This window comes from Ambystoma mexicanum, chromosome 10 (genome assembly GCF_040938575.1).
Source record: "Ambystoma mexicanum isolate Mex_15411 chromosome 10, UKY_AmexF1_1, whole genome shotgun sequence".
Classification (NCBI taxonomy): Eukaryota; Metazoa; Chordata; class Amphibia; order Caudata; family Ambystomatidae; genus Ambystoma; species Ambystoma mexicanum.
This window is the reverse complement of record NC_090932.1, coordinates 1,440,365,676-1,440,393,545: the sequence shown is the minus strand read 5'-3', so window position 1 is coordinate 1,440,393,545 and position 27,870 is coordinate 1,440,365,676. Positions and strand designations below refer to the sequence as shown.

Genomic DNA, 27,870 nt, shown 5'->3' with positions numbered 1-27,870 from the left:
GGGTATCATCTGTTTTTATGTGTGTGTTACACAGCACCCTCAGTGCAGTAACACAGGGGTGTCATATTGACCCCCCAAACATAGACTCCATACCCTGGGACTAACTACTGTTTCCCAGGGCATGTAAAGTCACCATTGACTTTACTAGTCTTAAATTGTGAACAGAACCAGTACAAACCATCATATTGTGGAAGTACTGGAAGGGGTTAATTATATTGACCCTGGGTCTGTTTTCAAGGGGGCACGGTCCAGTCCCCCCTTGTCGAGTTTCTGGCTGGTGGCAGTAGTTACCACGCAAAATATTCCACCGTAATATTCTCTATGGGATTTTACCATTGATTTGAAACGCACCACTTTTTGGTGCAATGTTAAAGATACCGCCGGTTTATTTATTTAATCTTAAATTAACGGTTGGGTCTTTTTACCAGAACTCTTTTCTAAAATGGCGTTCGTGTCTGTCTCTGTAACTCTGACCAAGGTCGAGCCCTTTGTTCCACTTTTTGGTGGGCTCCTCCACAGAAGCCCTCCAAATGGTGCCAGTCTGTCTGGGTTCGACAGGATGGGTGGGGAGGGGAATTGGCACCCTGGACTGCGTTGCCTTAGCAACTCAAGTTGCACTCTATTCTGATTGGGCCAGTGGTGAGCCGCCCGGCTCACCACTTAGCATGTTTGAGTGACAGCTTGTCTGTTGAATGGGGGTTTTTCTGAATAAAAGCAGGGCTTTTGGGACTGGAACTTCAGAAGTTGCAACAGGACCTAAGAATCCAAAGAGGGAAGAAGCTGAGCCATCTGCAACGACGACACCACCGGTGAAGCCCTGCTGCAACAAACTCAACACTTTCCCAACGACAAGAGAAGATCTTCTGCTGGACGAGTCTTCTTCCTCTGAGCTGGTGGGACCAACCAGTTCGCCCCCTTCACCTTCCAAAGACGTCTCTTGGTCGAATCGCCCATGCCAAGCACCCCGGCGGTCGGATAGCCAAGCTTCACCACTTTGACTGCGAACAAAAGGAATGCACCTTTTACTGACGAAACTCCTCCGCTGGTTTCATCCCTGTGCAGTGCAACGACTCCACGTTTCCTCCTCAACGAGATCCTCTCTTCCCCTGGTCGAAACAATGAACTGCAACCACTGCCAGGAACAACTGCCACCGCTGGAGCTTCCTCTCTCTTTAAGGTACTGTGGCCTGCCTGGCCTCCCTTTCTTCGGTTTGCCCAAGGTGACCCTTAAATCCTTGGCTTTCCAACTGGGTTGGCCCCAGACCTTCTAACTTTACCTTCTTGAATCGCCCCAAACTCTTTTGAACATTCTGCAAAGACTTTTAGTGCATTTTAAATCGTGTGATCCTAGGCACATTTCGCTCTGCTCCATTTAAAGTGGGCCTGGCCTATGAACTTTGGCTCTACAGTGTCTACTGCATTTATTCCCTTGCTGAGAACTCCTAAAATTGTTGGGACCTGGTTTATTTCTATGCTCTGCCTTTTTCTCTCCCTTTAACTGAACTATTTGGAGTGCCATCAGGTTACACGCTCACATCTGTTTTAACAAATCGTGGTGTTTTAACTCTGACTTGTCTGATAGTTATCAAGGGAGGTGTGTATACTTTACCTAACTGTGTTTTGACTTGCTTTTTATTTAGAGTGCTAGTATATTGCCTAAAGTGTGTTTTAAATAAATCATTATATACTTTTTATACAAAGCTCTGGTTAGTGTGTGTTTGCTCTACTGTGTTTTTAGCCCTATTGTGTATACTCTATATACTGCCCTACTCTTCTTGAGAGAAGTCTGACTGCTCAGCCACAGCTACCAGGTATATCTGGGTGGTGCAGACTGCTACCAATTGGGTTTACTGCTTACTCCTATAGTCTTAATATTTTTGCAGTGTTCCCCAATGGAACTGCACAGGATTCTGCCTAACATCCATTGACACTGCTGGATTTGTAATTCTTACCCTTTCCCTACCTAGAAGATTTCCTCTTCTCCCATTGGTCACCTGAGTCAGCCACCTCCCTGGGCCAATCTCCATCTGAGCTATTCGCTTGTGGGCCAGGACTTGCCCTGGTAGTTTTCAGAAGAACTTCTAGTTTTAGCTCCTTTTCAGCCTCCATTTTAGACATGAGGTCCATGCAGTCACACAAGTCATTTCTCTCCTGTACCAAGTAAACTAATGTCCCCAGAGACATTGGGGTGGGTTCCCTGGTCTCCCGTAGGCCAGTGTCACTCTGCTGGTTCCAGAACCATCACTTCTCCTACCTTGTAGCATGCCTGGGTAATCTGTAGTGGGTTATTGGTCTCCCATTTGGCACCTGAATAGGGAAGGATACCCCATTTCCAGTTGGTTACCATGTCTGTTCCTCCTATTCTGGGTCGGGTCTTGTCCATTAGGCCCATGCATTGGAGTACTGATATTCCCAGCAGTTTATTTTTGTGCTGGATCTATGATCCATCACCGGGGTCCGAGGAATCTGATGGATTCTGGTAATCATGGTGTCTTGTGAACCATCTGAGAGAGAAGAGATAGACCGGGCCAGAGGCCGATGGCCATGAGGTCAGAGAAAGGGGCACCAATGTAGACCAGAGAGCCGGAACAGAGGACCCGCTCAACTCGCCGCCTCTGGGGTAGTTGGGCCTACTTGATACAGTCATCCCCATGATGCGGCCATAACTGTTACATTAGATAAATTGCAAGATCAAAGGTCAACTATCAGCGGTCGAGAAGGACATACAAAACAGTGGATACAAGACGTTTGATTTAAATCCTTTATTTTCAGGGGGCACAGGAAAACCAACATATCAAATGAGAGTCCTCCAAACAGCAGACGTCTTTCACCCTCTTTCCACTTGGTTGCTGCTTCTTAGTCAACTATCTAGTTGCAGATTTCTGAGTCCCGTACCCACAGCTATCTAACAAAATTGTATTCAACAAGTCCAGGTTCTGGTCAGTCCTTGCGACCCCTGGTGGACTGTCACCTGCAGCAACTTTAAATAATACTCTACTTCCCATGAGGGTTTAAAGTTGGAGCCAGGACCTGCCATTGTTTAGCCAATATATCCCTGGCCTAGCATCCGCCTCCCAGGTAGTATGCTAGGCTTCTTGAGTCCTCGCTGCCCGGATCTCCCTGCCTGGATCTTGTGCCTCTTCCTTGGGCTAAACTAGCCTCCCTGTGCCTTTCTGCCCTTACTCTTGGTACCACCTATCACCTCCTCCAACGCTCCATCAGGCCATCTTTATGTTACCACCTACTCCTCCGAACTCCTGATCCTTCTCCCCCATCTTTCCCTCAAGCAAACTTCAATCTTCCACCATCCACGTAGTGTTATCCACGTTCTTCTCACTGCGGACACAACCTGCTCCAACAACCCACACCACTGACAGGGCTGGTTGGCTTAAATAGCACATTCAAACCCCCAACACCTCATGAATTTGAAGCGGTGGTCCCGCAGTGTAGAAGGGCAAGCATTGGTTGTGGAACCCAGGTTCCTGAGGCAGCCGGAATGAATCTATTTTAACAATGGTGGCCATTTTCGAGATCAATGTGTCTGCTGAACTGTCCAGAGGACAAACCTGTCAGTGGTCCCTGAATCAGGAAGGAGGGGTGAGGTGGGTTTGTTTCTTTTTTTCTCCACCTAGGTGTAGAGCTTACACCATTGCCACATACACACTGGTACACAGACTTTGGGCATTAGGACAATGAACCTCAAGGTTCATTGTCCAGAACGGTGCTTCATAGATTCGGTGTGGTATTTTATCCAGCTGCTCCGGTCAAACAGAGAAGGCGTTTTCAGGGGTTCTGGTTTGGGGCAGTGATATGGTATTTGGTGATTTATGTTGGGGAGGGGTATAATACCACTACTGCAACTGTCATTTTCAAGGGTTCTGTTCTGGGGTTGGGACCACTATTCGTTGGGCTAACTATGGGAGGGGATGTGGTGGTACTACAGTGACTAGCACCTGCCAAGCAAGTTGGATGGGGCAGAGCACAGAGGGGTCCTCTCCATTCTGGCCACGGGTCCATCATCTTCCGCTGGCTCGGGGAAGTTCCTACCTCCCAGAGTTGCTTTCCCAACCAGCCACACAGAGCCAGGCAGGGGACTTCATCACCCGACATTTAGGGCACTAAGTTTATCAGAGAGTAATCTGAGAGGACCTTTGGACTTGGCTTAACAAGGATATAGCTTCTCATAGGCAATAAGCAATCATGCAAGAGATGGAGGGGCTTCCGACAGCTTGAGGGCCATACTGGACTTATTGCCGCATGGCCATTGGTAAATATTGGAAACAATGTTAGATATAGGGCCAATATTCTCGATTTTGCTACAGAACCATTTGGGCACATTCCTAAAGTCAAGCAAAGTGGGTGGAACCCTTTTGGTAGGGTGTCTTCTGCAATTCTTGAGCGCTGGGCATCACTTTCTTTATCACAGGATGAGGTTAATGATGGGGATTCTTGTATTACAGCGCAGGGATGTCATTTAGGGGTCACCAGGGGTCTCATCTGCGACCCTCTGAGGTTTCTCTTGCTACCCCTGTGGTCTCCCTTGCTATCCCTAAAAGAAAGAAAAAAGAAAAATGTCAAATTCTTTTTTTTCTCCATTAAATTGAGGCTCATGGGCTGTGGCCAGCAGCATGTGGCTCTTTGTTTCTGGAGTGGCTGATTTTCTGATAGCTATAGCTGTTAAGATAGCTCAGTGGGTTGAGCACACACTGATACAATGTGTGTATGATTTGCAGGTTGCAGGTTCGACTTCCGGCAAGGTCAACTCGGCCCTTCATCCTACTGAGGTTGATAAATGAGTATCAACACAGGTTGGGTAATATTGTATGTATATTTGTTCTAGAAGAAGCGCTTAAGCGTAATTGCTATATAATAACACATCATCGTTTGGCCTTGGACGTCTGCTTGCATTCACAGTAATTTGGTAATATGGGCCTATATGCGCTGATATTGATACATATGGTGATCCATTCTTGTATAAATGTATTTCACTTTACAGTGATACCATAACCATATTTTTCATAGTGTACTTAGAAACAATGCTATGTGATGCCACTTCCTGTTTTATCAAGGGGTGAAAAGTCATGTTCCATTGCTTCCTGTGATGTCACTTTAGGGTGGGGTCAAATGACATCACTTGCTCTGATATCAGAGGCCAAGAGTCGTGTGATGTCACTTCCACTACCCCAGGCATTTTGGTGAAATTACATCCCTGTTCCAATGGTCCTAAATAGCTATGAAGTAACTGGTGGTGCTGATGTGCTGAAGAGAAAAACTACTGTTGTAGCTGGGGTATGGTGAAACTGTTCAATCTATTTGAGGTAAAGCTCTTGTGTTGGAAGGTGCAGACCATGTCAAGTCAAAGCAGCCACAGGAGATTTTGTCTTCAGAGTACTGGCAGTATTTTGGGGGTAGCTCTGGGTTTCTGCTTTGTTCCTCTGGTTCGGTATCATGCTTAGGCTGCAAGCTTTATCAGTTGCCAGTGTACACCTCATCATGTTGGGTATGGACAGGGAAAGGTCAGCAAGACTTTGGTGAGAGCAGCAGTGCTTGGCAGCATACACAAAGGATGGACGTTCCAGGTTGGGGAACACGGTTAAGTGTTTGCTTTCTATGGCCTGTAGAAGCCTTGTGGACAGTGCAGAGGATCAGCAGTTTCCTCGCACACCTTTTGTGGTTCGGGACTAGTCCTCATGCTTGAAAACGTAAGGAGGGAGATGAGAGTAGAAGCTAAGCTACTCGCAATCAGAGGGCTGCATTCAAACTGTTGATGCCCTCTAATAACGGGAGTTTCCACATTCTACTTGCACAAGAATTCTCCTGGTTTACCTCTCAATTGTTGATACAGTCTTAAACACCAGACACCACTCACAAACAGGTCATATCTTGTTCTGGAAACCTTAGTCATCGCTGTGAGGAAGGCAGAATCACTAACATTACAAGGCCAAATCCATTTCACAGACTCAACAATATCTGGTTATTGCACTTGGTACTGTAATTGCATAGCAGGCAGGAACACATTGGAATGACACCTGAACCAATCACTGAAGTCTACTCAGTCAGCTGGTCATCAGGACTCACTGAGGGAAACATGGCATGTGTTCTTCTGTTATGGGCAGGGACTTTGGGTCTCTCAGGGGCATAGTCTGTATTCGCAGTGCTCCAGTACATTTTTTGAGAGTGGAAGGCATACAATTTGAAGACTAAACATTTGCAGTTCACGCTGTTTTTGGAAGTCAAAATACTTACATGCTTGAAATTAAGTGTGTAAACATAATACCAAATATTTGGAAGGCATTTTAGGAAAAAAGTATGTACAATTCTCCTGCCACCTGGTTTTAAAATCTGAAAATAAAATTAAAGACAATGCAGCAACGGGTTTTACAGAAGTGCCAATGCTTGGCCATAGGGAGCGGAAAGAAAAATAAATACCATCAGCATATTTAAGACCATTTCCGAGGCTCCACAAATGCAAGTTACATCTGAAACACTATGCAATATATGGAAGTTGTTTATTTCTAGTTTTTAGATAGTTTTGACTTTTTTTGAACTTCTGAAAAAGGCTTGAACAGAATTACAGGTTTCTGACAAGGCCTTAGTTAAAGACTCACCAGACAAAAAGTCGATTTAGCCAAGTAGGGGAAATCAAAACCATATATAGGCTGTGTGGTGGAGTGGCAAGATAGTACATTCGTCCTCAATACTGTAAGGGAGGCCTGGTATCACACGTATGACACAGACAGAATAGGTACAGTTTGTAAAACCTTTATTAAAGATTCTGGGGATGAAAAAAACTACTTTACCCCATAACTAAGATGGGAGTAGTCTCGACCATCAAACGATAAACAAAACAGTGGAGGCTGTCAAATCAAAATGACCTATGCTAACAAAAACCTAATGCATGCCCTATCTCTTGTACAAAAAAAGTGTATAAACGAGAAATGTATGCAAAGGGAAAATCAGAGTTCAAACTAATAAATGTGGCTGAATCAACTCTTCACCTCATGTTAGACCACAGGAAGTAAGGTGGTCCCCCTATAGGCACGATGACACTCTGGCTTGGGCTTTCAACACCATACACAGTTCCAAAACGTGGATCGAGGCCCACTTGGCCTTCCATGTTAAAGTGTTTCTCTTTCCATTTTCAAACAATGTTTCAACAAAAAGTTCACGTAGGTCCCCACTCCCTCCCCTGTTGTGATCCAACCACTTCGAAGCACAGTTCACATAGGTCCACCGGATGAACGTTAAAAAAACATATCCCAAAAGATTGAATTACAAAATCATGGAGCCCACTTGCCCGTATTTTGCAATTTGATATTTTTGCGATTTCGCCCGTTTGTCCCCCACACTGACTTTAATGTATGCGGGGGACACCCCTACAAACCATAATACCGAACTGGTGGAGTGTGCGACACCCCCGCAACCCTTGCTTGCCTGTTCGGTATTATGGACAAAAGATCTAATCTACTATGCCGAATGCACACTAAAGATGCATTCGGCATTTTAGATTAAATCTTTTCGTTCATTACCAGGTCCCCCTCTGCGGGCTCAGAACGCTTCAAAACACAGTTCACATCGGTCCCCCTCTGCCGGGGTCAGACCTCTTCAGAACAAGAAACAAATTAGCAAGGAGGCTCCCTTCCCCAAGCTTATTACACTTCAGGTCTCCCTCAGTCGGGCTCAGACCACTTTCGGATGTCGAAAACTTTCGAAAATGCGTGACATTCTTTACAGACCTCTACAGGATCACTTTGACTAAAAGTTCAAGGTTCAACTTTCACTGTGCTCTTGTCTAGGAGTCAATTTAGGCTTACGTCACTTTTGCAGTTCATTCGCTTTAACAGACAATGAACCCTTTCACAGAGACTTTCAAGTGGGCTACTTTACGTAACTTTTATTTAAATTTCACTCACAGGTCTGCCTTTTTTTCGTGCCTCATCCACAAATGTGCAGCCTGTACTTATGTTGCCACTTCAAACTTTCCTTACCACACACCGTTCTCTCAGGTTGCTTACCAACTCACCAGCTGTGTGCGTTTCTTTCCTGGTTTTTTGATTTCCCATTCACAAGTCAAGGTTAGTACCACAGGCTTGGCCTAGCCTCCCCAACTCTGCCGTTCACGCGGGAGAGTCGCTGGCGTCCTTCTATTCTATTCGGTTTGATTTTTATAAAGCGTCAACTTGCCCGCAGGCCTCAGAGCGCTCACAGACAATACAAATAAATAACCAGTGAGTGAGGGAATACGCTAGGATACTGTCTGGTCCATGGTTTGCAATGGATGAGTCAAAGGAGTCAATCTAGCTACCACCTCCATCGAACAGGTGGGTTTTAAGGGCTCTCCTAAATTGAGCAGACGAAGGCAATTGCCTGATAGAGTAAGGGAGGTTGTACCAGACCCTTGGTCCCCAGCATTAAAGCTCAGATCACCATATGTCTTTAATTTAAACCGTGGTTGTAGTAAACGGTCCTTGTCATTCGAGCGTAGGGTTCGTCTGTGTGGCATTCTCTTAATACATGATTGTAGATACATGGGTGCAGTGCCTGCAAGGCACTTATATACCAGACAGGAAGCTTTGAATTGGATCCTTTGATCAACGGGGAGCCAATGCAGCTTCCTCCAGGCATTGGATACATGGTCCCTGCGTTCTATGCCGCAAACTGCTCTGACCGCTCCTTTCTGGATTGTCAGCAGTTTCTTTACATTTGCCATTATAGTGCCAACCAATAATCTGTTGCAGTAATCAAGCTTCGAGTTAACAGTCGCTGTAGCTATTAGGGCTAGATTGACCTCTGAAAAATAAGGTTGAATCTGCCATAGCAGATGGGTTATGTACATGCAGCTGGAACTTACATGAGCAACTTGTTTATCAAAGTTTAGGTTGCGGTCAAAGACCACTCGCAACATCTTGATGTAGCTAGAGACCTGAACAATGGCCTCTCCAACTTGGAATGCTGCGTATTGGGGGTCTAGAGACCTGAGTTTAGCCGCACTGCCTACGTTCAAGATCTCAGTCTTCTGGTCATTTAGTGCCAAGAAGTTGTCTCACATCCAGGTTGTAATGGTCTCAAACACTCTGTTAACCAGCAAAGAAAAAAAATGCAGCCTTCTATTGTGGGATCTGGCCTTCTCCACATTTCTTTCACGGCCTGTTGGAGGCAACAAACTCCAGTAGTGAACTATTGGGGTTTTTGATCCCCTGCTGTCGTCCCTTGGTCCGTTGCTCTGCTCCAGTAGGTTTGCCTACGGCCCGGACTCGTATTCCGCCTTCCTCAGAGCGTGTCTGTAGGTTCTGCCTTTTATCCATGTGAGGTGAGCCAATTGGTATTAGGTGTATGCACTTGAAGTCAATTGCCTTACTTTGCCTGACCCCATTAGCGGGACATGTCCAGTACGATGTATGAGAGTGAGTCTTGTTACTCTCAGTCACCCTCTTCCTCAGCCCAGTGTTTGTGTAAAAGGGGGCTAGGGGAGAGTTGGGACCTCGGAGAATCCTAAAAATAGGATGGGTTAGATAAACAGAAAAGGGAGGAATACTGCGTCTCGCCATCGGTTGTCTCACCCCCACTCCCTGAAGACCCCTCACCTAGGTGATCCTCCCGCACTGGTCCACCCCCAGGGTCTGATTCCAAAGGACATGGCCTGGCCACCTGAGAGCAAGAGATTCCCAGGGACTAGCAAGTGAGACACCCTCTGGTTTCACACAATACCCAACATGAAATATTCCTGAATCCTCCAGCATGACTCCATTCAAGAATGCCACAACATATACGAGTTCCCTGGTACTGGGTCATGTATTAGAGAAGGAATATGATGAATTCATAGACTACAAATATATAATTTAGAAACCTGTGGTACCTCCCAATGCTCAGTATCCATGGGTCTATGCTTGCCCCTGGTTTTTGGTGCACGGACTGAACCACTTTTCTTCCCCTTCACCAGGGAAGTAATTTCACCAAAATGCCAGAGGTAGCAGAAGTGACATCACACGGCTTTCAACCTCTGATGACATCACAGGAATTGTCATTTGACCCCCCACCCCAAAGTGACATCACGGGAAAAGATGGACAAAACAGGAAGTGGCATCACATACTAAGTTCCTAAGTACACTACAAAAAATATGGTTATATCACTGTAACGTGATAGAAATTTCATACAAGAATGGATCCCCATATGTATCGTTATTATCAGTGTGCATAGGCCCATATTACCAAATTACTGTGAATGTAAGCAGATGTCCAAGGGCACATGATAATTATCTGTTATTGTATAGCAATTACGTGATTTATATACAACAAATATACATACAATATCACCCAACCTGTGTTGGTGCTTATTTATCAACCTCAGAAGGATGAAAGGCTGAGTTGGTCGGCCTTGATTCGAACCTGCAGATCACACACACTTATCGTAGCAATGAGCGCTCAACCCACTGAGCTATTTTACAGGCTATAGCTATTTTACCGGCTATAGTAAAATGAAAAATGACATGTCTGAATGTTGTCAAAGTCAGAAAGCAAATTAAACCCTGTAGTGGATACCAATACATTGGTAACTGAGATTTAACAGCAGGCCAGTTCATATGCAGGTCTGGTGCAAAGTTGGCCACATGTCAACTTTGCATGGATCTACTTTTCAGGCTTCAAAGGTTGGCAAAATACATACCATTGGGAGGTTTCAAAACTGTGTATTAAAGAATTTAGAGTAGCGCAGGGAAGGCAGCGTACTCACACAGCATCCCGTACTCTGGGTACTCGTTACCATATACATGCAGACAAACATGCTGAACAGCATGCCATGGAGATAGGAAAGATAGACACACTGCAACAAAGCATTAATGGTGGCACAATGAAATCAAGAGCCAGTTTATGTGCTATGGTCAAACATTTCTACACTGTACACAAGCTTTGAGGCACAATGATTTAGTCAAGTGACCGAGGACAATGAGAGGGAATGTCTTGTGATCATAGCAACAGAGACAATGGCAGAAAAGAAACACGCTAGAACTGAAACTTGCAAAACAACAAGTTACTTACCCATGGTAACGTTATTTCGATTGGATGGTCCCCCCCACATATTCCACATCTTTTTATAGACTCCTAAAGCAGTGTTATGTTTTGGAGGAGGGAGTAAGAATTGAGAAGTTCCTTATGGATTTTTATGAACAGAATGTAGCACCACCTTCCCAAATCCTCCTTCCTGGCCTGAGGAAGAGGCCAGACAATGCTGCTTTGTAAAAGTAAGAACGGAGGACCATGTGGCCACCGCAGAAATGTCTTAAATTGGGACTCCCAATCCTAAAGCAGAGGATGTAGCCATGCCCGCCCCTAGTCGAATGAGCTCTCAGACCCTCAGGAGGATCTTTTCCAGCTAATCTATAACACTTAGAAATAGCCAAGATAATCCAGCTAGATGAGGTTTTATTTTGTCAGTGCCATCTCCAACCTATGGCCTGTATAACCAGCGAACAGTTTATCATCCCGTCATAATTTCGACATCCTAGAAATATAAAAACTAAGTGCTCGCCTTGGATCAAGCCTCCGCCTTTCCAGGGTGAGGAGGGGATAAAAAGAAGGTAGTACAATTTTCTGTGTTAGATGACAATTCGACACAATTTTAGGCAGAAATGTTGGTTTAACTTTAAGGACCACTCTGTCTTGAAGAGAATTGTATAAGGAGGATTGCAAGACAATGCTTGAAGTTCACTCATGATGTAAGAGCAACTACAATTAATCTTAAAGGACAAGAATTAATTGGTTTGAAGGGAGTACATGAGGCATTTTAGAACCAGATTAAGGTCCCAAACTGGAATGTGAAAAGGGACCGGAGGGAGCACATTCGTCAGTCCCTTCAGAAATTGCATCACTAGTGGCATTTTGAAGAAAGATACCTCTTCAGCCGAGCGCTTAAAAATTGACAGCGCTGCCAGATGAAGAAATTACATTATCGTAATGTTCTCCTTCTATGGATTCTTCTCCCGCCGATTCCTCATCTGATAGATATTCCCTCCAGCTTTGCTGCTTCGGAAAGTTTTCAACAGGGGGGCGTTGTGGACCTTGACCTGGCCGTCGACCTGCCTTGCCCAGCGCTTGGTCATTGGCGACAGACGTGACATCAGGCGTCAGGTAAGTACCACGTCACTATGCCCCAACCTCAGCTCCCCCTTTTTTCCAGAGCACACCACACTGCATTAGACAACAGAGAGAACAAAAGGGCTAGTGAGACCTTCAAAAAGAAAGTAATTACAGACCTACCGAAGGAGGAACAAGTGAAAAACAACACCACAAGTATCGCTAGAAAAACTTTGTTTTACGAGTGTGGCAGTGTTAGGCAGAAACCTGTGCAGTTCCCTCTGGGACCACTGCAAAATATTTAAGACTACAGGTGTTTGGCAGTAAACCCACTTGGTAGAAGTCTGTACCACACAGATTCACTTGGTAGCTGTGGCTGAGCAGTCAGACTTCCCTCAAGAAGAGTTAGGCAGTATACAGAGTATTCACAATAGGTCAAGAGAACACAATGGAACAAATAAACACTGACCAGGGCTTGGTGTAAAAGAGATATAATTATTTATTTAAAACCACATCTAGAAAAACACACAGGCACCAATAGTAAGCAATTCAAAAACACGGTCACTAAAAGATATACACTCCCTTAAAAAAACTTAAGACAAGTCTTGAGTAAAGCCCCACATATTTTCAGATAGCGGTGAGCGCTTAACGTAGATGGCACTCTAATAGTTCGTTTTTAAAAGGGAGAGAAAAGCAGAGAACAAGTTGAAACAGATCCCAACACTTTTACAAGAACATAACAATAGGGGAAGGCAAAGAAAAACCGTGAAGTTAGAGTTCAATAGGCCGGATCCACTTTCAGGGGATCAAACGAAATGTGTCCAAGGTCACACGGTTGCAGTGCACAAAAGTCTTGTAATGGTTCAAAAAGGAGTTGGACCAAAGAAAGGGACCAGTTAGAGGGTCAAGGCAGCCAGCCCAGTCCAGAAGGTTAAGGAGTTATTATTACCTTGTAGCAATCTTTAGAAAGGGAGGCCTGGCAGACACGGTACCTTAAAGTGGTGAGAAGACTCCAGCGGGGGCAGTTGTTCCTGGCAGCGGATGCAAGTCGATGCTTCATCCGGGGGAAGAGAAGATCTCGTCGTGGAGGAAGACAGGAGTCTGTTGCATTGCCAGGGAAGAAACCAGCCGCAGAGTTTCTCAGGTACCAGGAGCGGTCCGTTGATTCGCGGTTCAATGGCGAGTGGCTATCCGGCAGCCGGGGTGCTTGGCACGGGCAGTTCGACCACAAACCGGTCTGGGGTGCGAAGAAGGAAGGTAAAACTGGTTGTGCCCACCAATCAGGGGAAGAAGCCTCTCCAGCCGGGAGATCTTCTCTGTCGTCGGGAAGTGGTGAGTCGGTTCCGCAGGGCTCCACCGCTGGTGTCGTCGTGGTAGGTTGGCTCAGCTTCTCCCTCGTCGGATTCTCAGGTCCTGTGGCGACTTCTGAAGTTCCAGTCCTCAAAGCCCTGCTTTTATGCAGCATACCCCCATTCACTCAGCCTAGCTGTCACTCAAACATGCTAAGTGGTGAGCCGGCCGGCTCACCACTTGGGCCAATCACACAAGAGTGCGACTTGAGTTACCAATGTAACTCAGTCCAGGGTTCCTAACCCCCTCCCACACCCCCTGTGGTACCCAGACAGAGGGGCACCACTTTTGGAGGCTTCTGTGGAGAAGCCCGCCAAAAAGTGGAACAAAGGGCTCGACTTGGGTTGGAGTCACAGAAGAGAACACAAACGCCATTTTAGAATCGAGTCTTGGCAAAAAATACCAACCAGCGAATTAATATTAAATAAATAAATTGGCGGTATGTTCAAGGCTATGAGAATTAAATAATTAAAGTTGGTAGCCTCGAACAATGGGAAAATCCCATAGGAGAATATTCGCGGTCGAATATAAAAAGTAGTTTCCACTGCCACCAGCCAAAACTCGATCAGGGGGGACGGAGACGTGCCCCCTCGACTAACAGACCCCGGGGCAATCGAATTGCCCCGACCAGTATGTCCACAATATGATGGTTTGTACTGGTTTCTGTTAATAATTTGGGACTAGTAAAGCCAATGGTGACTTTACATGACCTGGGAGACAGTAGTCAGTCCCAGGGTATGGAGTCTATGGTGGGGGGTCACTATGACACCACTGTGTTACTGCACGGAGGGTGCTGTTAGGGACCACTGCAAAAGATTTAAGACTACAGTTGTTGGCAGTAAACCCACTTGGTAGCAGTCTGCATCACCCAGATTTACCTGGTAGCTGTGGCTGAGCAGTCAGACTTCCCTCAAGAAGAGTTAGGCAGTATGCAAAGTATACACAATAGGCACTCAGATACAATAATGCCAGCAAACACTGACCAGAGCTTTGGTATCAAAGTATATAATTATTTATTTAAAAACACACAGTTTGAAAAACTCCAGCACTCTTATTGTAAAATATTCTAAGCACAGTTACTATTGTAATATATACACCCCTTTTTCCTTATCAGGTAAATCACAGTAAAACACCACTTATTTTCATACAGAGGTGAGCGCTTAACTAGATGGCACTCCAATAAGTTTGTGAGAAAGGGAGGGAAAAAGACAGAATATGGAAAGGTACACCACTCTAAGATTCAGGAACACTATAAGCAAGGCAGAAGAAAAAAAGTCACTGGTGAGCCAAAGTCCAAAGGCTGGGCCCACTCAGAGAGAGCAGAGCACAAATGCGCCCAAGATCACACAGTTACACTAGGTTTAGAAAGTCTTGCAGAGGGTTCAAAAAGAGTTTAGAGAGGCTTTAGGAAAGTTTAGCCAGGGTGTCCCAGGCTAACACAGGTTCGAAAGCCGAGGGCTAAATCTACCCCGTACAGTCGGTAGCAAGGGAAGCCAGGCGGGACACGGTACCTTAAGTGGGAGTGGGTGCAAGTTGCGTCGTCGTCCAGGGGAAGAGAAGATCTCGACTTGGAGGAAAGATGAAGGTTGTTGCACTACCAGGGCAGAAACCAGCCGCGGAGGTTTCCGGTTAAAGGTGGTACCTTTGTTTCGCGGTCGTGGTAAAACATGGTATCCCGGTTGCCAGGGTGCTTGGCACAGGCAAGGCGGCCACGAGGTACGTTGGGAAGGCGAAAAGACGGTGAAACTGGTTATCCCCACCAGTCAAAGGTAGAAGACTCTCCGGCGGGAGATCTCCTCTGTCCTTGGGAAAAGTGGTGAGGCAGTCCAGCAGGGCTCCACCAGTGGTGGTGTCGTGGCAGGTCGGCTCAGCTTCTCCCTCGTCGGATTCTTAGGTCCTGTGGCGACTTCTGAAGTTCCAGTCCTCAAAGCCCTGCTTTTATGCAGCAAACCCCCATTCACTCAGCCTAGCTGTCACTCAAACATGCTAAGTGGTGAGCCGGCCGGCTCACCACTTGGGCCAATCAGGATGGAGTGCGACTTGAGTTGCCTAGGCAACTCAGTCCAGGGTGCCTAAATTTCCCTCCACCCCTCCTAAGTACCCCAGACAGAGTGGCACCACTTTGGAGGGCTTCTGTGGAGAAGCCCGCCAAAAAGTGGAACAAAGGGCTTGACTTGGGTTGGAGTCACAGAAGAGAACACAAACGCCATTTTAGAATCAAGTTTTGGCAAAAAACACCAACCGGAGAATTAATATTAATTAAATAAACCGGCGGTATGTTCGAGGCTACCGTACATGGGAAATCCCATAGGAAAATATTCGCGGTTGAATATAAAAAGTAGTATCCACTGCCACCAGCCAAAACTCGATCAGGGGGGACGGAGATGTGCCCCCTCGACTAACAGACCCCGGGGCAATTGAATACCCAGCTGGTACGTCCACAATATGATGGTTTGTACTGGTTCTGTTCAGAATTTAAGAATAGTAAAGTCAATGGTGACTTTACATGCCCTGGGAGACAGTAGTCAGTCCCAGGGTATGGAGTCTATACTGGGGGGTCACTATGACACCCCTGTGTTACTGCACGGAGGGTGCTGTGTAACACACATCTCAAAAACACATGAAGCCCTATGGAGTAAAAGACCCCATAGCCCATTAAACACATCTAGGTTCAAAGAAACACACTCAAATCATGCCCAAGAGTGAGGGTAAAAGAGTCTCACTCTTGGCAGGAGAAAAAAATAAACCCCAAAAATCCAGCAAAGCTGCTGGGGGACTCACTAGGTTAGGAAATTCAGCCTAAACAGAGAATTCTCCCTAACAGGTGCTGTGTAACACACATAATAAAAACACATGAGACCCTATGGAGTAAAGGACCCCATAGCCCATAAAACACATTAACTGTCAAAGGAACACCATAAACATGTCCAAGAGTGGGAGAAAAAGAGTCTCACTCTTGGCAGGAGGAAAAAAACAAACTCCAGAAATCCAGCGAAGCTGCTGGGGGACTCACTAGGTTAGGAAATTCAGCCTAAAGAGAGAATTCTCACTAACAGGCAGGAAAACAAAATGGACACAGAGGACCATCGCCAAGTCAACGTGAAATAGAAAGATGCACACCAACCACAGACTTTCTGAGCAGGGATGGATGGGAGGGGAGATGAGGAATCTGCAGTAGAAGAATCCATAGAAAGAATATTACGGTAAGGTAATTTCTCCTTCAATGGATTGCTTTTCTCCCGCAGAAGAACAACGACCAATAACTGACCTTGCATTTGAAAATGATGCAAATGTGTACACTTGTAAACTGTATACCTATGTATCCATCACAACTGCATTAACCTATGTACACGCTGTAAATTACTGTACAGCAGTGTACCAAGCTGAGAATAACCTTGCTGTTCCTGCGCCCTCATACCTTCGGGTCTGGCGCGCAATATAAACGAATAAACATAAAACATAAACAAAGATTCCTCATCTGATAAACCTCCAAAACAGTAATGAAGGAGGCGGGCAGAAAGTTATTCCAAAAAGGTTTGCTGCACTGCCCTGTCAAAATGTGCATCAGAAGGACGAGCCACATACAGGCTATAGTGCTTTGCAAAGGTATGCAAAGATGACCATGCTGCAGCGCTACAAATCTCCCAGAAAGGGACCCCCCCTTGCAATGTCGTGGATGCAGAGACCCCCCCTTTTGGAATCGGCCCTGATGCCTGCTGGTAATTCCTTCCCAGCGGCCTGGTAGCATTTGTCTATGCAGAGAATTATCCAACGGGATAAAGTCTGCTTGGTTATGGGCAGGCCCTTACGGGCTAAGGAAAAAGCCATGAATAGCTGGTCAGCTCTCCTGAAATCAGCTGTCATGGCAATATAGTTACTCAACGCCCTCTTAGGGTTTAGACAATGCAACCGTTCCTCCTGCTTAGAAGGATGAGGAGGATGATAGAAGAACGGAAGGTCGATGGACTGAGACAGGTGAATCCAGGCCTTACCCTGAGTGAAACTTTCTCCCCGAAAAAGCACAGGAACAGTGGCTTACAGCATAAGGCCTGTAGTTCACTTAGCCGCCTAGCAGATGTAATAGACACCAAAGAGGCTGTTTTCAACGAGAGAAGCTGTAAAGGACAAGAGTGCATAGGCTCAAAGGGAGCCGCCATCAGAAACTTAAGAACCAGATTAAGGTCCCAGTCTGGGACAACAAAGGGAGTTGGCGTAAACTTATTTACAAGACCTTTCAGGAATTGTGCAATTACCGGGATCGCAAAAAAAACTATCTTGCTCCGGGGATCTCTTTAACACAGACAGGGCCACCAAATATCCTTTGACTGTGGTGACCAGAAGGCCCGCAGAGGCCAGTGACAGAAGGAACACCATCACTGTAGTGGTGGGGGAAGAGATGGGGTCGATCGCGCGTTCCCTGCACCACGCCTCAAATCTTCTCCATCTGCACGTGTACAAAAATCTTGTAGATGGTCTGCGTGCAGCCAGCAACACCTCAAGAACATCCTCAGAGAGGTCCAAGTCAACATATCTCATGCACTCAATAGCCAGGTATGTAGGTTGATTCCAGGGTCGGATGGAGTATCCAGCCTTACGACTGAGTTAGGAGTTTGGGACATTGAGGCAACCAGTGAGGTGGACAGTACCAGTGAGGTGGGGTACCACGTTCTCCTCGTCTAGTCTGGGGCGGTCAAGATCATGGTCGCTCAGAACCTCTTCAACCTCTGGAGAAACCATGGAATGACGGGAATAGGAGGGAACGCGTAAAAGAGGGAAGGTCCAATCCCCAAGAAACGTGTCCCCCAGTGCACCGTTTGCTGGGAATTCCCTCAAGCAGAATTTTCGCATTTTCTGTTGCGAACAGATCCACTGCTGGGGTACCTCATCTAGGACTTCCTGGCACACTTCCCACTCGTGTGAGATCATGTTCTGCCTGCTCAGAACATCCGCCATGTTGTTCCCTGTGCCCACCAGATGAACTGCTGAGACCAAGATCCTGTTCTACAGCAACCAGAAACAAAGCATCATCGCCCCCGTGCAGAGGGAGCGGGAATGTACACCACCCTGCTTGTTGAGATAGTGCATCACCAATGTGTTGTGTGTGAGAATGAGGACATGCTTCCTTCTGCAGAGACGGGGCAAATATTTTCAAGGCTAGCCTGATAGCTCGCAACTCCAGTCTGTTGATTTGGTATCTGGCTTCCGTCGCTGCCCAGAGGCCGCTCACCTGCAAATCCTCGCAGTGAGCGCCCCAACCCTTCAAAGACGCATCCGTGACCACTCAGGTCTGAGGCCAGAAGGGCAGAAGGATTCGCCCGCCAAAAGGTGGTTGTGGTCCATCGACCAGCACAGGTTGTTGACCACTGATGTGGACACCCTAAGAAGATCTGAGAGAGGGCAGGGGTACTGATACTACTAACCCCCCAGTAACCATTGCAGGGATCTCATGTGCAACCTGGCCTCTGGCACTAGAAAAATGCAGAAAGCCATGAGGCCTAGAAGGCGGAGGAAGGAAGCCGCTGGTAGAGTGGCATGGTTCCAGAACAAGTCCACCATCTGTGTCAAGCGGACTCCTCTCTCTCCTCGGGAGGGAAGGCTTTCTCCACCCGCTTATCTAGGACTGCTCCTATGAACTGGAGCCGTTTAACTGGTGCCATGTGGGACTTCTTTAAGTTTAGCGAGAAGCCCAGCCTGTGCAGCAGCGAGCAGGTGTCCTGCAGATGGCACAAGACCAGCACTACAGACTTCCCTCGGATCAGCTAGTCGTCCAGATATGGGAATATGTGGACTCTGAATCTCCTGAATTGAGCCGCAACTACCGCCATGAGCTTGGTGAAGACCCTTGGGGCTGAGGTAAGACCAAAGGGAAGCACCCTGAACTGATTGTGTACATCTCCTATGGTGAACCTTAGGAACGTCCTGTGCTTTCGATGGATTGGCACATGGAAATAGGCGTCCTGTAGGTCTATGGACATCAGCCAGTCTAAAAGTTCGAGAGCATGGAGAATCTCTCTCAATGTCACCATATTGAATTTGTCTTACCTCAAGAGCTTGTTCAAGGCCCTGAGGTCCAGAATGGGACGGAGGCCTCCTTCGTTCTTGGGCACCAGGAAATACCAGGAATACCTCTTCCACGGCACCCTTCAGCAACAGGGCTTTCAGTTCTTCCTGGAGCTCCTGTCCCGGTTGGATTGGAGGTGAGGGTGGTCTGTCTGGTGGTTTTCTCAGAAATGGCAAATAACAACCCAATTTAATGAGCTGTAAAGCCAAGGTATCGAAGTAATTCACTGCCACAGGAACAAGTGCTCTGTCAACCGTCCTCCAACTGGTGCGCTGCGACAGGGGAAATCAAAGCAGCTTCTGAGGCTGGGTCACCCACGCCGCATGTTGGCCTCTAGAAGCCCCTCTGCCCCTTCCGGAGCATGAGAAAGGCTTCTGCCCTTGCCTGGCCAGTGGGAGCTGTGCTCTCCTGCCATAAGAAGCATACCTCCTGTAGCCCAATGCCCTAGAAGCGAAGCTAAAAGCAGAATAGACCAGCTGTGACCATCCTAACACAGTTGTCTCCCAAAGTCTCACTTTTACTCACATACCACACTGTATATAATTGTATTGATATATCTCTCATTGTCTTACCAGGCATGTCTTGACTGTTCTGTAACGCAAGTCAGCTGCCAACAAGTGTTCTCTAATCCCTCATTGACACGATCTGTCATGATATTGTGTACCCAGAATCCTGGTTGTATTGCAAGTTTGCGATATCATATATTGTAATTATGTAACACGCTGTATATTGTAATTATGTAATACCTGTATTGTAAGTTGGAAACATGCTGTGTACTCAAGTAAAAGCACCCAGATACCCCTAGGTTAGGCGCGCTATGTAAGTAAATAAACTAAATTAGGTCTAAGAATTTGGCAGCGAGTTTTGATTCCTTTAATTTTTCGAAAGAATCGACGGCTTTGTGGCTGAAAAAAAAGATGGCCCTCGAAGGGCATGTCCAGAGGTTTAACTCAGATGTTAGGTGAAAAAACAGAGGTTTTCAAGTAGGCCTGCCTTCTTAGTGTTATGGCCGAAGTCATAGATCGGCCCACACAGTCGGCGATGTCCTTGCCTGTTCGCAGTGACTGCTTGGCCACCTCCTTCCCATCCTCTACTAGCTGTAGGAAGCCCTCACGCATTTCTCCTTCCTGGACATACTGAGCAGCATTTTCCACCGCTGTCAATAGACCGAAGGAGTATTTGGCGAAACTGCTTGCCACATTTGTAGCTTTGAGGGCCCAATGCTACCTGAAGTGAATGCCTTCTTTGCCGAGGCATCTACCTTTTTTTGCTTCTCTGTCTGGGGGCAGGGTGGATGTAGAAGATGCAGGTCTAGAAGAAACCATAGCAACCTGCATAACAAACCCCTTCGGGAAAGGGTGAGAGGAGAGGTAAGAGGGGTCTCCTCTAGCCCGCCTGTACTTCCATTCCTCCCGTCAGGTCCACCATTTCTGGGAACATGGGTTTTGCCATAGAGCAGCCAAAGGATTGTCAATGGCCGGGTTCAGAGGCATATTACGTTCAGTGGCAAGACCTTCATCTAGGATGTCGGTAAGGTCATAACCTTGTGCAGGCGACACTGATGAGTGCAATCCCAGGGCATCAATAACCCCTCCTACCAGAGTCTGATATTTAGAAGTATTGTGAAGCTAGGGCTGGGACTGCTGAAACTCGAGGTCAGGCGAAGCGTCCAGACCACTGGAGGTTGGGGCGTAGTGACGTGGTACCTATACAACTCCTGACGTCACGTTTGGAGCCGACGACCAGAGGGATCAATGGTCGCCAGCTGGGTCGAAGTCCACTACGCCCCCTGTCGAAAATGTTCCAAAGCAGCAAAGCTGGAGGGAATATCTATCAGATGAGGAATCAGCGGTAGAAGAGCAATCCATTGAAATCCTTTTATTGTGCCTATCTGTAGCCCCAGATTAGCCAGATGTACCAAGAACGGTAACACCATAGGTGTTCCACACATAAAAGGGTCCACATTCGTGTCCATGCCCCAGCGCAGAATTTGTTCCAACCCTCTGGCCGAATGCAAAATTTCCATTAAGTCATCCGGGTGGTCCCAATCCTTATGTCTCAACCTCTCAGAAACCATTCATGAAGTTTAGTGTCTTGACCTCTGGATGGAGAAACTGGCCTTCCTCCTGCGTGAGAAGATCCTCTCTTTGCGGAAGACGCATTTGAGGGTAGATGGACAAGTCCAGAAGGTCCGGATATCACGTCGTCCTGTCCCAATCTGGAGCAATTAGGATCATGGATTTCCAGAACTTTCTCAAGCTCGTGATCACAGGAGGAATGACAGGTGTTAGGCAGATCTGTATGCAGTACCCTTTGGGAACACCACACACAATTAAGACTACAAGTGACAGTACAATTTCACCTTTGGTACAAGCTTGTACTACACAGTTAAAGTGGTAGCGATGGCTGAGCAGCCATACTTATCTCAAGAGTAAGTGAGCAGTATCAGATAGTTACACAAAAGGACAGCAATTACTATGATTCAGGCAAACACTGACTCAAGGTTTTCAAGTAAAAGAATATACATTTATTTCACTCTTCAGTTGTATAACATTACACTATTATGAGCAGTCTACAAATCACACTCTTAATACACCACACCACTTCCCTTAAATTCCAGACAAGTTAAGCTCACAAAATGAAGTGGTAGAAAAATGGCACTCCAGAAATTTAAAAGGGAGGGAAAGACAAAGTTACTAGAATTTAAATCACACCAATAGGTAAGTACTTAGGGCAATTGAACAAGAGGAACTACAGTGATAGAATCAGGTAGAAAAGGCTTAGGGCCAAAGTCAATGGGTCAAAAGTCTTTTGCTCAAGATCACACGGTTCAGGGTAGTTTGCAGTAAAGTTCGTGCCACGGATTCCGGACGAGGTTGGTTGGCAGAAAAGTCAGTTCAAAGAGAAGAGAAGGACAAGCCCTCCGTTTGCAGAAAGATTTCAAACACTTTCACCGCGGCTGAACGAAACGAACAACCGGATTTGCACAGTACCTTAAAACGGAAAGGAAGCTGTAGCTGAGGCGGACGTTCCTGGTAGTTCCTGCAGGCTCACGGTTCCTGAAGCGACTGTCGGACTGACAAGAAGTAGGAAGACTGGAGGGTCCTGCACTACCCAGCGAAGAAATCAGCAGAAGAGCAAAGCAACAAATAAAAGGTGCGCTCCTTAAAATCCAAGCAGGGTCTGACCTTCCTGGCTATCCTCACCACAATTCGACCAGAAGAGGGGTCCTGGCTTGCAGTTTGGGCGAAATGGTTGGTCGCACCAGCTCAAGGGAAGACGTTCCCTGGAGGATCTTCTCTGTCGTCGGATTCTGAAGATTCGAACCTGCAGCAGGGCTTCACCGGGCGGTTCAGTCGTTGTGGGGGTCCTCTTCCATAAGATCCTCATTGGTTCTTTCGTTCCAGTGGCGACTCTGCCTTTCCAGTCCCAGAGACCTGCTTTTTATTCAGTTTTTGCCCATTAATACAGCCTGGCTGTCAATCACACAGCAGGGTAGCTGTCCTGGCAAGGACAGTCACACAGCCAATCAAACAGGAGTGTGACTTGGGTTACCAAGGGAACCCATGCCAGGGGTCCGAAGATCCCTCCCTCACATCCTGCCTACCCAGACTTTCAGGCGCCTTAAGGAGGGCTTCTGTGCAGAAGCCCGCGAAAAGATGGCGAACAAAGGAATCAACCCTGGTTTGGCGCGCAGAGTAAAACACGAGAAAGACTTTAACAAAAAGAAATGGTGAATAAACCCAGCCGGAGCCAAAATAAAATGTATTTGGTCAAGCGGGTTTATGTTCAAGGCTAATATAATAGCGTAAAACAATACCATGGTTACATAAGATAACAGTTAGGGTAGTTACCACTGCCACCAGCCAAGTCTTGGTGTAAAGAGAGCAAAACAATGCTCCAGGAGACACAGACAAAAAGGGATAAAAATTAACCCTTTCCAATACTCCATTTAAGATGGGGTGTACTGGGTCTGTGGTTTAAAGTGACTAAAATAAAGTTAATGGCAACTTTACCTTTTCTGGGGGACAGTAGTCAGCCCCAGAAAATGGAGTCAGGGGGGAGGCTCAAAGACAACCCTGTGTCACTGCACTGAAGGTGCTGTGTAACATACATTAAAATATGAGGCCATGGAGTAGGTGAGACTCCAATGCTCAAGATCACACAAAAAGTGAATACACACACAGCAAAACACATGTAAGAGTGGGAAAAAGCCTCACACTCTTACCAGGTGAAAAAAATAAACCCTAGAAATCCAGCAAAGCTGCTGAGGGACTCCTAAATTAAGAGAAATCAGCCATTTATGAGAATTCTACCTAACAGCGGGTACTAGAGGAAATACATACAGGAGAGGAAACAGCCAGTCCACTACAAACGCATCTCCTAGAGCTCCTCTTGGGTGAAATTCCATGGAGCAGTACAGTTCACAATTCTGGTTGACACTGGTCGTGAACAGATCCACTTAAGGGGTTCTCCAAAGGGCAAAGATCTCTTGAAGGACTTCCTGAGCTAGTTCCCACTCGTGGGAGACTGTCCTCTTCCTGCTCAGAGCGTCCGCCGCAGTGTTCTCCTCTACAGCTAGGTGAACTACTGTTAGGGAGGTTCCCTCTTGAATTGCCCAGAACCAGAGCTGCATTGCTTCTCTACACAGTGGTAGTGACCCTACACCACCTCTCTTGTTGAGGTAGTACCTGGCCACTGTGTGTCCGTCATTATTAGGACATTATTTCCCCTTAAAGAGGGCAGAAAGACCTTCAGCGCTAGTCTAATTGCCCTCAGCTCCAAAAGATTGATGTGTAATTTGGACTCCGATGGAGACCAACGACTGCCGATTGTCAGATCGTTGGCATGTGCTCCCCACCCTGCGAGTGAGGCATCCATAACTACTGTCATCTCCGGCCATGGTTCTCCCATCACGCGTCTGGGGTTACTGTTGGTACTCTTCTTCAGAAGAGAATTGCCTAGCATTTCGGTGCTGGACTGCCACAGGGCAGGACAAAGATTGATAAGTTTAGGATATGTTTTTTCTCCTCTGTGAAAGATTGTGAGCTGAATAATCTGGGTAAGGCTCTCGTAACCAGGACTAATGTCTGGCAGAGGGACTCCCAGCACCCCCCTTGTTAATTTGTCCTCACAGGCACAACACAATGATTCTGCTTGGAACCTGAAGAAGATCTGACATTCTGCCTGAGAATTGGCACCATTGAGTCTTGAGAGCCTACTGGAGGGATCTCATTCTCAGGTAGGCCTCTAGCACCAGGAAAATGCAGGATGGCATAAGAATGTGTTGAGCCCTCACCTCGTGTGGCGAGGCCTTCCCCAAGAATGCATCCAGGACTGCTCCGATTAATTGGAGTCTTTGAGATAGTATCATGTGGAACATCTTGTAATTGAGGGAGAAGCCCAGTCTGTGGAGACAGTGGCAGGTTAAGCTGAGATGTTCCAGGGCTGAACGGTTGTCCGAGCCCTGATCAGCCAATCATCCACGTAGGGGTAGACGTGAATCCCCCCCTCTCCTGAGACTCGCTGCCACAACTGCCATCAACTTGGTGAAAACCCTCGGGTCGGAGGTCAGCCGAAAAGGCAGAACTCAAAATTGATAATGAGAACCGCCAATGGCGAACCTCTAGTACATTCTGTACTTGTGATGGATTGGCACATGAAAGTAAACATCCTGAAGGTCCAATGATACCATCCAGTCCTGAAGTTGGAGGGCCTGAAGGATCTGAGAAAGGGAAACCATTGTGAACTAGTCCTTCCTGAGAAATTTGTTCAAGTCTCTTAAGTCCAAGATGGGTCTCAATCCTCTGTTCTTTTTTGGGGAATTAGGAAGTAAGGGGAGTACCAACCCTTGTTTTGCAGTTTCTGTAGGTCACCCTCCGGAATGTTGATTGGAAGTGCTGTGCAGTGGTAAATTACTCATGGCACTATATTCATATTCATTTTTACTGCCACTATCCTCCCTAGCCAGGAGATCTCCTGCTTCTGCCAGCGCTCCATGTCTTTCTGTATCTCCCTGAACAGTTGTGGGAAGTTACTTTGGTACAATTGTTCCACTTTCCTGGGGATTTGCACTCCTAGATACCAAATGGTGGTTTCTGTCCATGGAATGGGGAGTTTGGGGGTGAGGGATTCCCTGTGCTTATGCAAGATGTTAATAGCAAATGCCAATATTTTGCGTAGTTCACTCTAAATCCTGAGACCCTGCCAAATAAATGCCTAATTTCTTCCCAGAGGGACTCCATAGACTTATCTATTTGTGTTATTGTGAGGAGAATATCATCCGCGTACATGGCCACTTTGTACTCTTGTTTGCCCACTCTGAGGCCCTGTATGTTTGTATTTTGTCAGATTTTGAGGACAAATGATTCCATTGATAGGGCAAATATCAGTGGCGATAGTGGGCAGCCTTGTCAAGTACCTCCGGTAATGTGCATCTTTTATGATCTTGTGCCATTAATCCTTAAGTGTGTGGCTGGGTTCTGGTAATTGGACATTGCCCATGCTACAAAGTTGGGGCCAAACCCGAAATGGGTAAGTGTTGTCCTAATATATCCCCAATCTAGCAGATCAAATGCCTTGTGGGCATCTAGGGAGATAACTGCCAGCTTCTCCCTGTTCTGGAGGTGCTTTCTATGAGGTCAATCGTGCGTTATCTTGGGTACACCGCCCAGGGATGAAGTCTGTCTGGTCTGGGTCTATTAGCTTTGGGAGCACTTTCCTCAGCCTAGTTGCCAGGATCTTAGAAAAAGTCTTCCTGTCGTTATTCATCAATGTAATTGGCCTATAGGAGGCGCATTGCTTGGGTTCTTTGCCTGGTTCGGGGGTGAGTATTGTCAGGGATTCTGCCATGGAGGGGGGGTAATACTGCCTGTTAGAAATGAGTTAAATAGGGCTGTGAGCTGCGGGGCCAATATATGAGAGTAGACCTTATAAAATGTAGCTGCGAGTCCATCCGGACCCGGGGCTGTGCTCTTCAGAGGTTTTTATCGCCGCTGCAGTTTCCTCAACTGAGATTGGCAGTTTCTAGGGGTTCCAGCTGGTCTTTAGGGGGGAACTTCACTGACTGATCGCAAGTAATGCACCTGCCTTTCGGATGTTATAGGGGGCCCGGCCATAATATCTCTGTGGTGCTCTACCATAATTTCCATTTTCTCCCCCTTAGCATACCGAGGGATACCATCAGCCCCCTTAAGCTTTAGGATATTGTTTCTCTTGTGTACCTTTTTCAGCTTGTAAGCTAGTATGCGGTTAGCTTTATTACCATTCATGTAATAATATTGCTTTGTACACGCTAGTGCTCTGGCTGATTTGTATGCCCAGTGAATTTCTAGGGCTGTCTTGACTTTTTTTAGGTCCCTCTCTACTTTTCGAGCTTGGTGCTTTTTAAAACATGTTTCTAGTTCTGCTTCTTTCTCTTACAGTTTAGTTTCCTGGAGTTGGGAGATCCACCTTTGCTCTGCAGCAGCGCTAATTAATGCCCTGCGTACTCCTGGTTTCATGGCATCCCAAATCATGGCTATGGAGGTGTCCTCTGTTGTGTTCTCTCCAAAGTAGTGTGTAAGGATCTCGGCCACTTCCCTTTAAATGACCGCGTGTAGTGAGATGGGGTCGGGTAATTTCCAGTATCTTTGGGGGGAGCCGGGGAGCCCTGCAATCGCAAGTGTGCAGTTACAGTGGCATGGTCTGATAACATTCTTGTATGGATATGCACCCTTTCAAGGCAGGGGACTAGGACACTGGATGTCAAGATCAAATCTATTCTGGAGAAGCCTTTGTGCACAATCGAGTAGAAAGTGAAGTCTCTAGAGCCCTTCTTAGCTAGTCTCCAAATATCTACTGTCTCTGTTTCCCTGAGGAATTCAGTGAGCTCCAACGATCGGGAGATCCCTGCTCTAGTTGGGGGAAGTGTTTTATCAATTTGCGGGTCTGGGACATTTTTGAAATCCCCGCCCATCAGGGGGTGCCCTTCAGTGAATGTTAATATGGTCGGAAATAAGTTGTGCAGGAATCTATATTGTGCATTGTTTGGGCAACAGATGGCAGCTGTAGTGAGTGGTTGTTCCAGGAACTATCCCTTTACCAATATGAATCTACACTTGGGATCTCATTAGGATTAAACCTCAAATAAGCAGTCTTCTTATGCAGTAAATGAGGGATTGTGTAAGCAACCAGAAGCTCTGATACTGATGCACAAGGCTCCAGAAAGATGTGAGCCTGAGACAAAGGAACCTTCTCAGGGGATTCAATTGATAACCGGTGATCCCAGTGCAGGCAAACCCTCAGGTTTTAGGCCGTGTTGAGCACCATATTAACCTTATCTGGCCAAAGTCTATGGTACTGAACAAGTGCGCTTTAAACCAAACCCATGTGCAATCTTAGAAAGTGTT

General features: G+C 46.6%; 1 protein-coding gene across 8 annotated transcripts in view; it reads right to left on the bottom strand.

Moving 5' to 3' along the window:
• The window catches only part of HECTD4 (HECT domain E3 ubiquitin protein ligase 4), a 4,298,785-nt gene that overhangs the window by 2,292,471 nt on the left and 1,978,444 nt on the right, over positions 1-27,870 (bottom strand). The window lies entirely within an intron of this gene.